At 45.5% G+C, this 12,101-nt stretch overlaps 1 protein-coding gene and 1 long non-coding RNA gene across 6 annotated transcripts in view; both read left to right on the plus strand.

Moving 5' to 3' along the window:
* The window catches only part of GRIK1 (glutamate ionotropic receptor kainate type subunit 1), a 334,933-nt gene that overhangs the window by 5,399 nt on the left and 317,433 nt on the right, over nucleotides 1–12,101 (plus strand). The gene's annotated exons all lie outside the window — the stretch shown is intronic.
* Nucleotides 2,189–5,702, plus strand: LOC142741589 (uncharacterized). The gene is made up of 2 exons (XR_012881202.1): nucleotides 2,189–2,561; nucleotides 5,219–5,702. It is a non-coding gene; the product is annotated as an uncharacterized LOC142741589 (long non-coding RNA).

The raw sequence follows: 12,101 nt of genomic DNA on the forward strand, positions 1-12,101 counted from the left end.
TTTAAGGGCCATAGTATATGTTGGAGCCATATACATAGAAAAAAATAATAGTTCATGTTTCTGCTTATCCCATACGTCAGAATAGCCAAATATTAGTTAAAAAGAGGATCTATAAGCTTAAATTATTTCTAAGCAAACTTGCCATACAGAAGCCTTGGAAAGCTGGGTAACAATATCTTCACGAGTTCTCTCGGTTGTCATGCCGCTTTCACAGGGGTATATGTAATTACAATATGTAGGTATGGAGAACTTATAGCAACTTGACAGAGGAGGATAATTCAATGACTTGTGATTTGTTTCCCTTATTTCAGGGGGAATTCCAATCTTAGTCCCATCTATCTTATGAATTTCCATATAATAGTGCCTGCCACAGTGCCCCTGCCCCATAATAGTGCCTGCCACAGTGCCCCTGCCCCATAATAGTGCCTGCCACAGTGCCCCTGCCCCATAATAGTGCCTGCCACAGTGCCCCTGTCCCATAATAGTGCCTGCCACAGTGCCTCTGCCCCATAATAGTGCCTGCCACAGTGCCCCTGTCCCATAATAGTGCCTGCCACAGTGCCCCTGTCCCATAATAGTGCCTGCCACAGTGCCCCTGCCCCATAGTAGTGCCTGCCACAGTGCCCCTGCCCCATAGTAGTGCCTGCCACAGTGCCCCTGCCCCATAATAGTGCCTGCCACAGTGCCCCTGCCCCATAATAGTGCCTGCCACAGTGCCCCTCTCCCATAATAGTGCCTGCCACAGTGCCCCTGCCCCATAATAGTGCCTGCCACAGTGCCCCTGCCCCATAATAGTGCCTGCCACAGTGCCCCTGCCCCATAATAGTGCCTGCCATAGTGCACCTGCCCCATAATAGTGCCTGCCACAGTGCCCCTGCCCCATAATAGTGCCTGCCACAGTGCCCCTGCCTCATAATAGTGCCTGCCACCGTGCCCCTCTCCCATAATAGTGCCTGCCACAGTGCCCCTGCCCCATAATAGTGCCTGCCACAGTGCCCCTGCCCCATAATAGTGCCTGCCACAGTGCCTCTGCCCCATAATAGTGCCTGCCACAGTGCCCCTGCCCCATAATAGTGCCTGCCACAGTGCTCCTGCCCCATAATAGTGCCTGCCACAGTGCCCCTGCCCCATAATAATGCCTGCCACAGTGCCCCTGCCCTATAATAATGCCTGTCACAGTGCCCGTGCCCCATAATAATGCCTGCCACGCTGTCTTTATAATAGTGCCTGTCACATTTGCCTTATAATAGTGCCTGTCACAGTAACTTTAAATAGTGTCTGCCACAGTGCCTCCATAATAGTACAACTACATTTCTTTCAAAGTCCCCACAAAGTGCCATACTGCCCTAGGAAAGAAGATCGCAGTTCAAGCGATACTGCATAATATAAGTAGTACGCCAAAATGACTAACTGGGACTGTATCATCCAAATACTTACCCTAAGGCCTCACACCCACGGCCACATTATGGCTTGGTACAAGTTCCAAGTTGTATGGATTTGTAATTTGTCACCCATAGAAATCTATGGGACCTTACTATATACTGTATTTGTATGTTCTGGAGGCACACAGATGTTTTTTCTCTCGAATATATATTGAATCAGCGAGAAAAAAAGTTCCATGTTCCATCGGATGCCGTATGACTGAGAAGCAATGGAGAAGATCTCTGTAATACGGTGATCTACGGAGGCCTGCGGTTCTGTAGTACCATGAGGAGTCCATGTGCCGTCACACAGTCTCTGTAGGTATATATATATCTATACTTCTGGTGTTTTTCTATGGACCAGCTAATGGCTTTTGCTCTCTCGTTCCACCACAGTGCATTTACACAGCATTATCATACAGACAGTCCATTATTTCCTTTGAGGTCATATGTGAACATGGAGCCGTGTTCAGACGCTTCTGAAACGATGTATTTTCTGCTTGTTTAATGCGTGCGGGATTGGAAACAAAAAGTCTCCAGAAATATAAGACTTTAAGAATAATATGAATACGCCGAGTCTCATATTGCCCATAGCAACCAGAGCTCAGCTTTAGTTTTCTGAAACGTGGACTCTGATTGGTTACTGAGTCGTCAGGTCTAATGTTCAGGTAAAATTCTGTATAGTTATTGGCTATGGCAACCAATCAGATGTTTCCTTATAATTCCTAGCTTTCACTTTCATATTGACATTGGTTGCTGTGGGCAGCACCATTGTTGTCAGGGCCACTAGATATAGTGCTTAATCCCAATAGGTTTACATATTCTGGCTTATTTTTTGGGGGCTGGTGTTACCCAGTGATATGTGCCATGTGCAGCCTGCAAATATTCATCAGGGACAACCCACCATTGCAGTCCAAGCCGATCCTAGTGTAACCCTATGCAGGATGTGCGATGACGCCATATATCGCACTCCAAGTAGCCCCAGTCATATGAGGATCTGTCATCCCACGTAAGCCAATAGGAGGCGATCATCTCCCCAAAATCTATCCAATTGTCAATACAAATTAGGCCTGCAAGAGTCCGGGGTAGTGGCGGGAGTTCTGTCTGTACATCACAGTTTTTTAGCCAATCACATGGTAGGTAAGTGGCTCGCTCTGCTTGTCGCGTGATCGGCTGAAAAGTTTGCTTTGGTGGAATTGTAACACAACACCGTGTCTAGGATCCCAGCTAGAGTCAAGAGTCCGGCATTTGGGATCGAAAATCCTTTTGAATTTACCCCTTGTAATTCCCATTCCACACGTACAGATGTCTCTAAACATACGCGCCAGTCTTAAAGGCGTTTTCCGAGTTAAAACTTGTATGTGTTAATGCTTTTAACTTGGGAATGTCAATACATTTGTAATGTACTTACAGTTTCCAAATTGGCCCCGTTTCCCGATGCTGCTGTTGGGCACACGACTGGTGACGTCACTCTCTGCCCGCTGTGTTTATCATCTGTATACGTGGTGTAATTATTCACATTTTCTTCCGGGTATATGACACTTCACTAGTGACCCGTATGGGCTGTTCTGTTATACATCCTGTGCCCCACGGCAGCATCGGGAAACGGGGCCAATTTGGAAACTGTATGTACATTATAAATGTATTCACATTCCCAAGTTAAAGCATTAACACATGCAAGTTTTACTTTGGAAAACCCCTTTAAACCAATTTATGTAGACAAGTAATGCGCCAAATTTCTTAAGATGTAGACACCGCTTCATAAATTTAGCGCATTTCTGACTGTCCGTGTGACGGAAATGATAATCTATGTCTGCTATGAGCAGGTGTAGATGTTCGCCATACCTTATATCAGATTTTGGCGTAAGTTACGGTAAGTCCGTCAATACGTCAGAGGCCCCTCCCACTAAACCCGCCCCCTTTTCCTGCCACTTTTGGAAAGTGGCGGGAGAAATAAAGAATCCCAAATTTTAGCAGAACCATGGCGTGCGCCAAAATTGATGACTTATGTATGCCAGAAAACTGGCATAAACCTTTTAATATATTCCTCCATTAACTCCTATAACAGTCACAGTCAGAGTGACCCATAACAGTGATAACCACACTGCCCCATATCAGAGACCCCATAACAGTGACCCCCATAACAATGATAGCCACATTGTCTCTTTAATAGAGACCCCAATAATAGTGACAAATTTCCCCGTAACAGTGACCTTTATTATAGTGATAGCCATGTAGCCCCATAACAGAAAAACCCTATAACAGTGATAGTAACAGTGCCTCTTTAACAGTAAACCCCCATAATAGTGATAACCACAGTGCCCTATGACAATGCCTCTATAACAGAGACCCCCATAACAGTGACACAGTGCCCCATAACAGTGACCTTTATTATAGTGATAACCACTTTACCCTATAACAGATCCCCCCATAATAGTGGTATCTACAGTGCACCATAAAAGTGACAACAGCAGCTGCTACATCACAGTGACAGCAACATTTTTCCACATAACAATGGCAGCAACAGTGACTTACACAACAGTGACATAAATAGTGCCCCCATAACAGTGACGGCACCAACTCTGACTGTGGCAACCACAGTGCCCACATAACAGTGACTTCCACATTGACAAGAACAGTTTTTAAGCCACTCGCGTTTTTCGCAGCATTTTTTACTGCCGTTTTGGAGCTGTTTTTCTATAGAGTCTATGAAAAACGGCTCCAAAAATGGCTGAAGAAGTGACCTGCACTTCTTTTTTGCAGCCGTTTTTTTACGCGGCTGTTTTGAAAAACGGTCTGTCGGGACAGAACGCCGTTTTTCCCATTGAAATCAATGGGCAGATGTTTGGAGGCGTTCTGCTTCCGATGTTTCAGCCATTTTTCGGGACTTTTACGCCCGAAAAACGGCTGAAAACACTTCGTGAACATACCCTAACTGTGACAATCTCATTCAGATGAATGGATCTTATTTTCAGTCGCAAAAATTTCTGCAGCAAATCTCCTACGTGTGAATCTATCCAAACATAACCACAGTGCCTCCATAACACTTACATTCACAGTGCCTCCATAACACTCACATTCACAGTGCCTCCATAACACTCACATTTACAGTGCCTCCATAACACTCACATTCACAGTGCCTCCATAACACTCACATTCACAGTGCCTCCATAACACTCACATTCACAGTGCCTCCATAGCACTCACATTCACAGTGCCTCCATAGCACTCACATTCACAGTGCCTCCATAACACTCACATTCACAGTGCCTCCATAACACTCACATTCACAGTGCCTCCATAGCACTCACATTCACAGTGCCTCCATAGCACTCACATTCACAGTGCCTCCATAACACTCACATTCACAGTGCCTCCATAACACTCACATTCACAGTGCCTCCATAACACTCACATTCACAGTGCCTCCATAACACTCACATTCACAGTACCTCCATAACACTCACAGTGCCTCCATAGCACTCACATTCATAGTGCCTCCATAACACTTACATTCACAGTGCCTCCATAACAATAACCCCTATTACAGTTTTACAAGCACAGTGACATTACAGCATCATGGGAACCCTGACCAATCTGCCTCTGCTTACTCGCCGTTTTGGTAAATGCCAGTCTTGCCCCATTGCCATTGCATCTCTGGTACATGGGCTGTAGGCAGTAGATTTCTGAATGTCTGAGTGATCCACAGACTGTTGCGGTGTAAAGTAGCTGTTTATATCTACTACTTTATTTTCCATTTACGTGCACTCTAACCGAGGCGTAATTATATATCACAGCAGTGGAACAGATTGAAATGAGATGAGAAGGTAGCAAATTGGAAAGCGTAGGAAAGCAACAACTGGGAGAGAGATCAGAGAAAAGATAGAACGCAGAATACGTGAACAGAACAAAAGAAAGATCAGTCACCGGCAGCTCACCGAACGGGAGAAGCAACTCAACTCTAAAGCAACTCTATTTCTACAATGTTTTTTTTTTTTCTTCTGCAAAATCAGCTTTAAAGGCTAATGATCGACAATAATGTGAGCGGCCCGGAAACTAAAGTGTTAATATGACCGGCAGCTTTTATCAGAAAAATGAATGCTAATAATAAGAACTGAATGACAGATGTCAGAGGCTGTACAGATTGAGTCAGACTATAAGTATATGGCAAACTGTATTATAATAGGATGAATATTCTTATTATTATGTTCTCTGTCATTGACTCGTCTCTTTGTTTGGCCATCAAGGCAAAAATTAAAATGAGTTGACATATAGAATTAATCAATATAATAAGTTGAGTCATTTTGTAACTACATTGAATAGCTTATCTTGTACTGATCCTGGGTTACAGCCTGTATTATACTCCAGAGCGGCATTCACAATTCTGCTAGCTACAGAACAGAAATCTCTCAACATTCCTTACGGGCTTGATGACTGCACAAATTTGATAGTTGTACATTAATCAAGTAGTGTACATTACTTATCTTGTACTTATCCTGAGTTACAGCCTGTATTATACTCCAGAGCTGCATTTACAATTCTGCTGGTTGTTATTGGAAACAGTCAACAAACTTGTCAAATTCACATCCCTAAAAGCTCAGAAAATCTGCATTATAGCTAAGCTTTTAGGATGGGTTCTTATGGGTCCTCGAACCTGCAGCACCTTCCGTATGAAAAATCGCACAAAACATTGTGGTGCGGTTTTTTGGACGGAATTTCCGCTGCGAAAAGCAGCGCTTGAAAAAAAACAAACCCCAAAAAACGTTGATACTTACCCCATCTGTCTTCTCTGCGCGTAGTCCGGCCCCCTACAATGACGTTGCAGGTCATGTGACACTGCAGCCTGTGATTGGCTGCAGTGGTCGCATGGGCTGAAAAGTCATCCCAGAAGGCCAGACTGCAGGAAGAAGGAGGGCGTTCTGGGTAAGTATGATTTTATTTTTCCAGAGTTGCGATTTTTGCGGCATAATCGCTGCGATTCCGCCGCAAAAAAGCGGCAACACTTGGCTTTCTGTTGCGGGATTTGCATCCCATTGAATTCAATAGGGAAAACTGCAACAGAAAATCAACTAAAACGCAGCATAAATTGACCTGTTGCGGAATTAAATTCCGCACCGCAAGTCAATTTATTAACGTTTACGCAGCAAATCAGAGGTTTATACAGGTTCCTTTAAGATCAGAGATAGGTCATTGCATCCATCTTGGTGCACTCAATAAAGCAGACACATCACTTCATGCCCCATAAAATTCCCATCCTTCTATTCTGGTGGCCGGGTAACAGTGAGACGATGTAGCATGTCCAATGTCACAGAGGACAATGCTGCTATATTTGGAGAACATGACTTTTGCATCAAACATCCCATAGGAGGACACTGGAGTTTTTATATCACTGTTGTAAGCACAGACAGTATTTGGGATTCGTAAGAGAATCAGCCCAGGGGTAATCGTGGGTCCAGCTAGAAATAAAGGAGAATTTCGTACATCTGGATGCTGGATCTTCATAAATTACTTCTTTACATTTCACCAAAACTGGAAAAAAATGATAGTAATAATAATAATAAATGAGACATTACTTGGTGCTCCTAGTGGTAAAATACTCTGGTCCTAGAAAAACAAATAATGAATTACTAAGAGACAACCACAATATCACCTCAACAATCACAGCCAAAGTGCTCCCATAAGAGACAGCCACAGTGACACCATAACAATGACAGCTACAGTTCTCTGACTAGAGACAACCACAGTGCCACCATAACAATGACAGCCACACTGCTCCCATAACAGACAGCCACAGTGCTCCCACAAGAGACAGCCACAGTGACACCATAACAATGACAGCCACAGTGCTCCCACAAGAGACAGCCACAGTGCTCCCACAAGAGACAGCCACAGAGCGACCATAACAATGACAGCCACAGTGCTCCCACAAAGGACAGCCACAGTGCCACCATAACAATGACAGCCACAGTGCTCCCACAAGTGACAGCCACAGTGCTCCCACAAGAGACAGCCACAGTGCTCCCACAAGAAACAGCCACAGTGCCACTATAACAATGACAGCCACAGTGCTCCCACAAGAGACAACCACAGTGACACCATAACAATGACAGCCTCAGTGCTCCCACAAGAGACAACCACAGTTCCACCATAACAATGACAGCCACAGTGCCACCATAACAATGACAGCCACAGTGCTCCCACAAGAGACAGCCACAGTGCGACCATAACAAAGACAGCCACAGTGCTCCCACAAGAGACAGCCACAGTGCCACTATAACAATGACAGCCACAGTGCTCCCACAAGAGACAAGTACAATGTCACCATACCAATCACATCCACAGTGCTCCCACAAGAGACAGCCACAGTACCACCATAACAATGACAGCCACAGTGCTCCCAAAAGAGACAGCCACAGTGCTACCACAAGAGACAAGCACAATGTCACCATACCAATCACATTCACAGTGCTCCCACAAGAGACCACCACAGTACCACGTAACAATCACAGCCACAGTGCTCCCACAAGAGACAGCCACAGTGCCACAATAACAATGACAGCCACAGTGCTCCCACAAGAGAAAACCACAATGTCACTATAACAATCACAGCCACAGTGCTCCCACAAGAGATAGCCACCGTGCCACCATAACAATGACAGCCACAGTGCTCCCACAAGAGACAACCACAAAGTCACCTCAACAATCACAGCCACAGTGCTCTCACAAGAGACAGCCACAGTGACACCATAACAATGACAGCTACAGTTCTCTGACTAGAGACAGCCACAGTGCCACCATAACAATGACAGCCACACTGCTCCCATAACAGACAACCACAGTGCTCCCACAAGAGACAGCCACAGTATTCCCACAAGAGACAGCCACAGTGCTCCCACAAGAGACAGCCACAGAGCCACCATAACAATGACAGCCACAGTGCTCCCACAAGAGACAACCACAATGTCCCCATAACAATCACAGCCAAAGTGCTCCCACAAGAGACAGCCACAGTGACACCATAACAATGACAGCTACAGTTCTCCGACTAGAGACAACCACAGTGCCACCATAACAATGACAGCCATACTGCTCCCATAAGAGACAGCCACAGTGCTCCCACAAGAGACAGCCACAGTGCTCCCACAAGAGACAGCCACAGAGCCACCATAACAATGACAGCCACAGTGCCACCATAACAATCACAACCACAGTGCTCCCACAAGAGACAGCCACAGTACTCCCACAAGAGGCAGCCACAGTGCCACTATAACAATGACTGCCACAGTGCTCCCACAAGAGACAACCACAATGTCACCATAACAATCACAGCCACAATGCCTTCATAGAAAATAGCTACAGTGCCACCACAACAATGACAGCCACAGTGCTTCCACAAGAGACAGCCACAGTGCCACAATAACAATGACAGCCACAGTGCTCCCACAAGAGACAACCACAATGTCACCATAACAATCACAGCGACAGTGCTCCCACAAGAGATAGCCACAGTGCCACCATAACAATGACAGCCACAGTGCTCCCACAAGAGACAACCACAATGTCACCATAACAATGACAGCTACAGTTCTCTGACTAGAGACAGCCACCATAACAATGACAGCCACACTGCTCCCATAAGAGACAGCCACAGTGCTCCCACAAGAGACAGCCACAGTGCTCCCACAAGAGACAGCCACAGAGCCACCATAACAATGACAGCCACAGTGCCACTATAACAATCACAGCTACAGTGCTCCCACAAGAGACAGCCACAGTACTCCCACAAGAGGCAGCCACAGTGCCACTATAACAATGACAGCCACAGTGCTCCCACAAGAGACAACCACAATGTCACCATAACAATCACAGCCACAATGCCTCCATAGAAAATAGCTACAGTGTCACCATAACAATGACAGCCACAGTGCTCCCACAAGAGACAACCATATTGCCACCACAAAAATCACAGCCACAGTGCTCCCACAAGAGCCTGCCACAGTGACACATAAGAATGACAGCTACAGTTCTCTGACTAGAGACAGCCACAGTGCCACCATAACAATGACAGCCACACTGCTCCTATAAGAGACAACCACAGTGCTCCCACAAGAGACAGCCACAGTGCTCCCACAAGAGACAGCCACAGTGCCACCATAACAATGACAGCCACAGTGCTCCCACAAGAGGCAGCCACAGTGCCACCATAATAATGACAGCCACAGTGCTCCCACAAGAGACAGCCACAGTGCTCCCACAAGAGACAGCCACAGTGCCACCATAACAATGACAGCCACAGTGCTCCCACAAGAGGCAGCCACAGTGCCACCATAACAATGACAGCCACAGTGCTCCCACAAGAGACAACCACAATGTCACCATAACAATCACAGACAAAATGCCCTTACTAGAAAAAACCACAGTGACACCATAACAATGGCAGCTACAGTTCTCAGACTCGAGACAACCACAGTGCCACCATAACAATCACATTCATGATGTCCCAATAAGAATTTACTACAGTGGCACCATAACAATGAAAGTCACAGTGCTCCCATAAGAGACAGACACAGTGCTACCATTACAATGACAGACACAATTCCTCCATTAGAAACAATCACAGTGCCACCATAACATTGCAAACACAGTGAGAGACAAACACAGTGCCACCATAACAATGTTAGCCAAAGTGTCATTATAAAAGATGACTAAAGTGCCACCATAACAATCACAGCCACATTACCCTATTAGAGAAAGTCACAGTGCCTTTATAACAGTTATAGCCACAGTGCCTCTATAACATTGACCGCCACAGTGCCCCCATAATAACAACAGCCACAGTTACTCAAATAAGAGTGCCTCTATAACAATATCAGTCACAGTGCCCCTCATAGGAAACAACCACATTGGTATTTGCTGACATTTTGGTTCCTGTATTCTGTCTTTGGCTGTGATCATTGTAGCCGTGGCTCTCAGGTCCCTTGTGTGGCTCTCTACCTGCTGCCAGCTGCTGATACTATTTGCAGTAATGACACCAGGGATATTATTGCATTACTAAACCTCGGCACCAGAGTCAGAAACATATAACATGCAGATCACTAAAGATCAGAATCACTCGGCTCCTGGTTCAGGTTTATATAACAGACTTGTTTGGGGATCTGTGATACGCCTGAAACCGCAGATTTCCAACCATTTGTCACTTTCCCCCGTCACCGTCCCCTCGGTGACTATATTTATAGATTCAGATAATTGCATTCACATATAAGTGTTTGTCTTGTGGGAGGAGATGAACTTTAGTGTGAAGAACTGTGAATACCGCACTAACTCTTGTGACCACTAGGGGGCTCTGTCCATAAAGTTTCTGTGATTTTATCTGTTTTGTTTTACTTTTAACTAAAAGAAAAAAAAAGAAAATACTGTAATATTTATGGAGAGCGTTCCGCATGCAGAATAAAAAGAAGCCTAGATAAAAACCCATCTTATATATTTATGTTTAGACGTCACTTTTCCTATATTTTGTAAGCTCTTTTTGCATAACTTGGATTCCTGCTGCGTCTTATATGTTTAAATGTTTGAATTATTTAGATGTCATAATTGAGATCTTACATTAAACCACCGACAGAGAGACGGGAGACCCCCCCCCCCCCCCGACCCAACATGACTGCAGAAGAAAAACAAATTCACTTTACCTGTATTTACAGATTGTGCTTCAATAGATACTGAGACTGGTGCTGCCCTTTTGATGCCCACACATGCTTATGCCCCTCCTCCTCCATTAGTGTATAATAGATGCCCGTCACCCAATCTGCTCATTTATCCTGCAGTCCAACTGGCCCACCACCTCCAGTGGTCCCAGGCACTGACAGTAATGGTACCCAAAGGTCCGGCAGGAGACAACCGAATTTGGAGGTGACTTTAGAGCAATCACTTGTCACTAGGGTCTATTTCTTAAAGGGAACCTGTCACCAGCATTTCACGTATTAAACCAGTAGTGGGTGAAAAATATTTTTTATGTAACCTATAATTATCTTCTTAGTCGGCTCTGTACCTTTAGTATTCAGTATTTTAGTGTTCCCGCGCCGTATGCTAATGAGCATAAAAGAGGCAGATCTTCATTCCTCAAGACTTTCAGAGTAAACCCCGCCTCCTTACTTTTGATTGACAGGTCCCCAGCACACATGAAATCCTGCGCATCAATGTTCTGGTGCGTGCGCACAACAGGACATCATAGCGGCGCATGCACAGTAACTAGATTTGAGGCCCAGACGAAGCAGGGAAGGGTGTCTGACCATACATGATGGGGCATGCGCGCCATCTCAGATGAGATTTTGGCATTCAGGGTGGGCCAGTTTTCGGCGGTGGCCGGGCATAAGAAGAGGAACGAACGAGACTGCCGGATTATTACCATAAAAGGCGCAAAATGTTTGCGGATCGTTATTTACGGGAGGAGGAGGAGTTTAAGAGTGGGGATAACGGCAATGAACTTTTGTCAGCAGCGGCCAGCGAGGGGTGAGTAGAGATCAATAGGTGAAATGTATAGATGGAGATGGGCCCTTAAAATCATCCACTCTGGTGGGCCTAATGAACCTCAGTCCGACACTCGTTTCTCGCACGCTGCTGCTGCATTGCCGTTTTTCCCTCCCGAGCATCCACCGGGTTTCTCAGATTTGTCTTAAATATAAA

The sequence above is a fragment of the Rhinoderma darwinii genome, chromosome 2, assembly GCF_050947455.1.
Source record: "Rhinoderma darwinii isolate aRhiDar2 chromosome 2, aRhiDar2.hap1, whole genome shotgun sequence".
In the NCBI taxonomy this organism is placed as follows: Eukaryota; Metazoa; Chordata; class Amphibia; order Anura; family Rhinodermatidae; genus Rhinoderma; species Rhinoderma darwinii.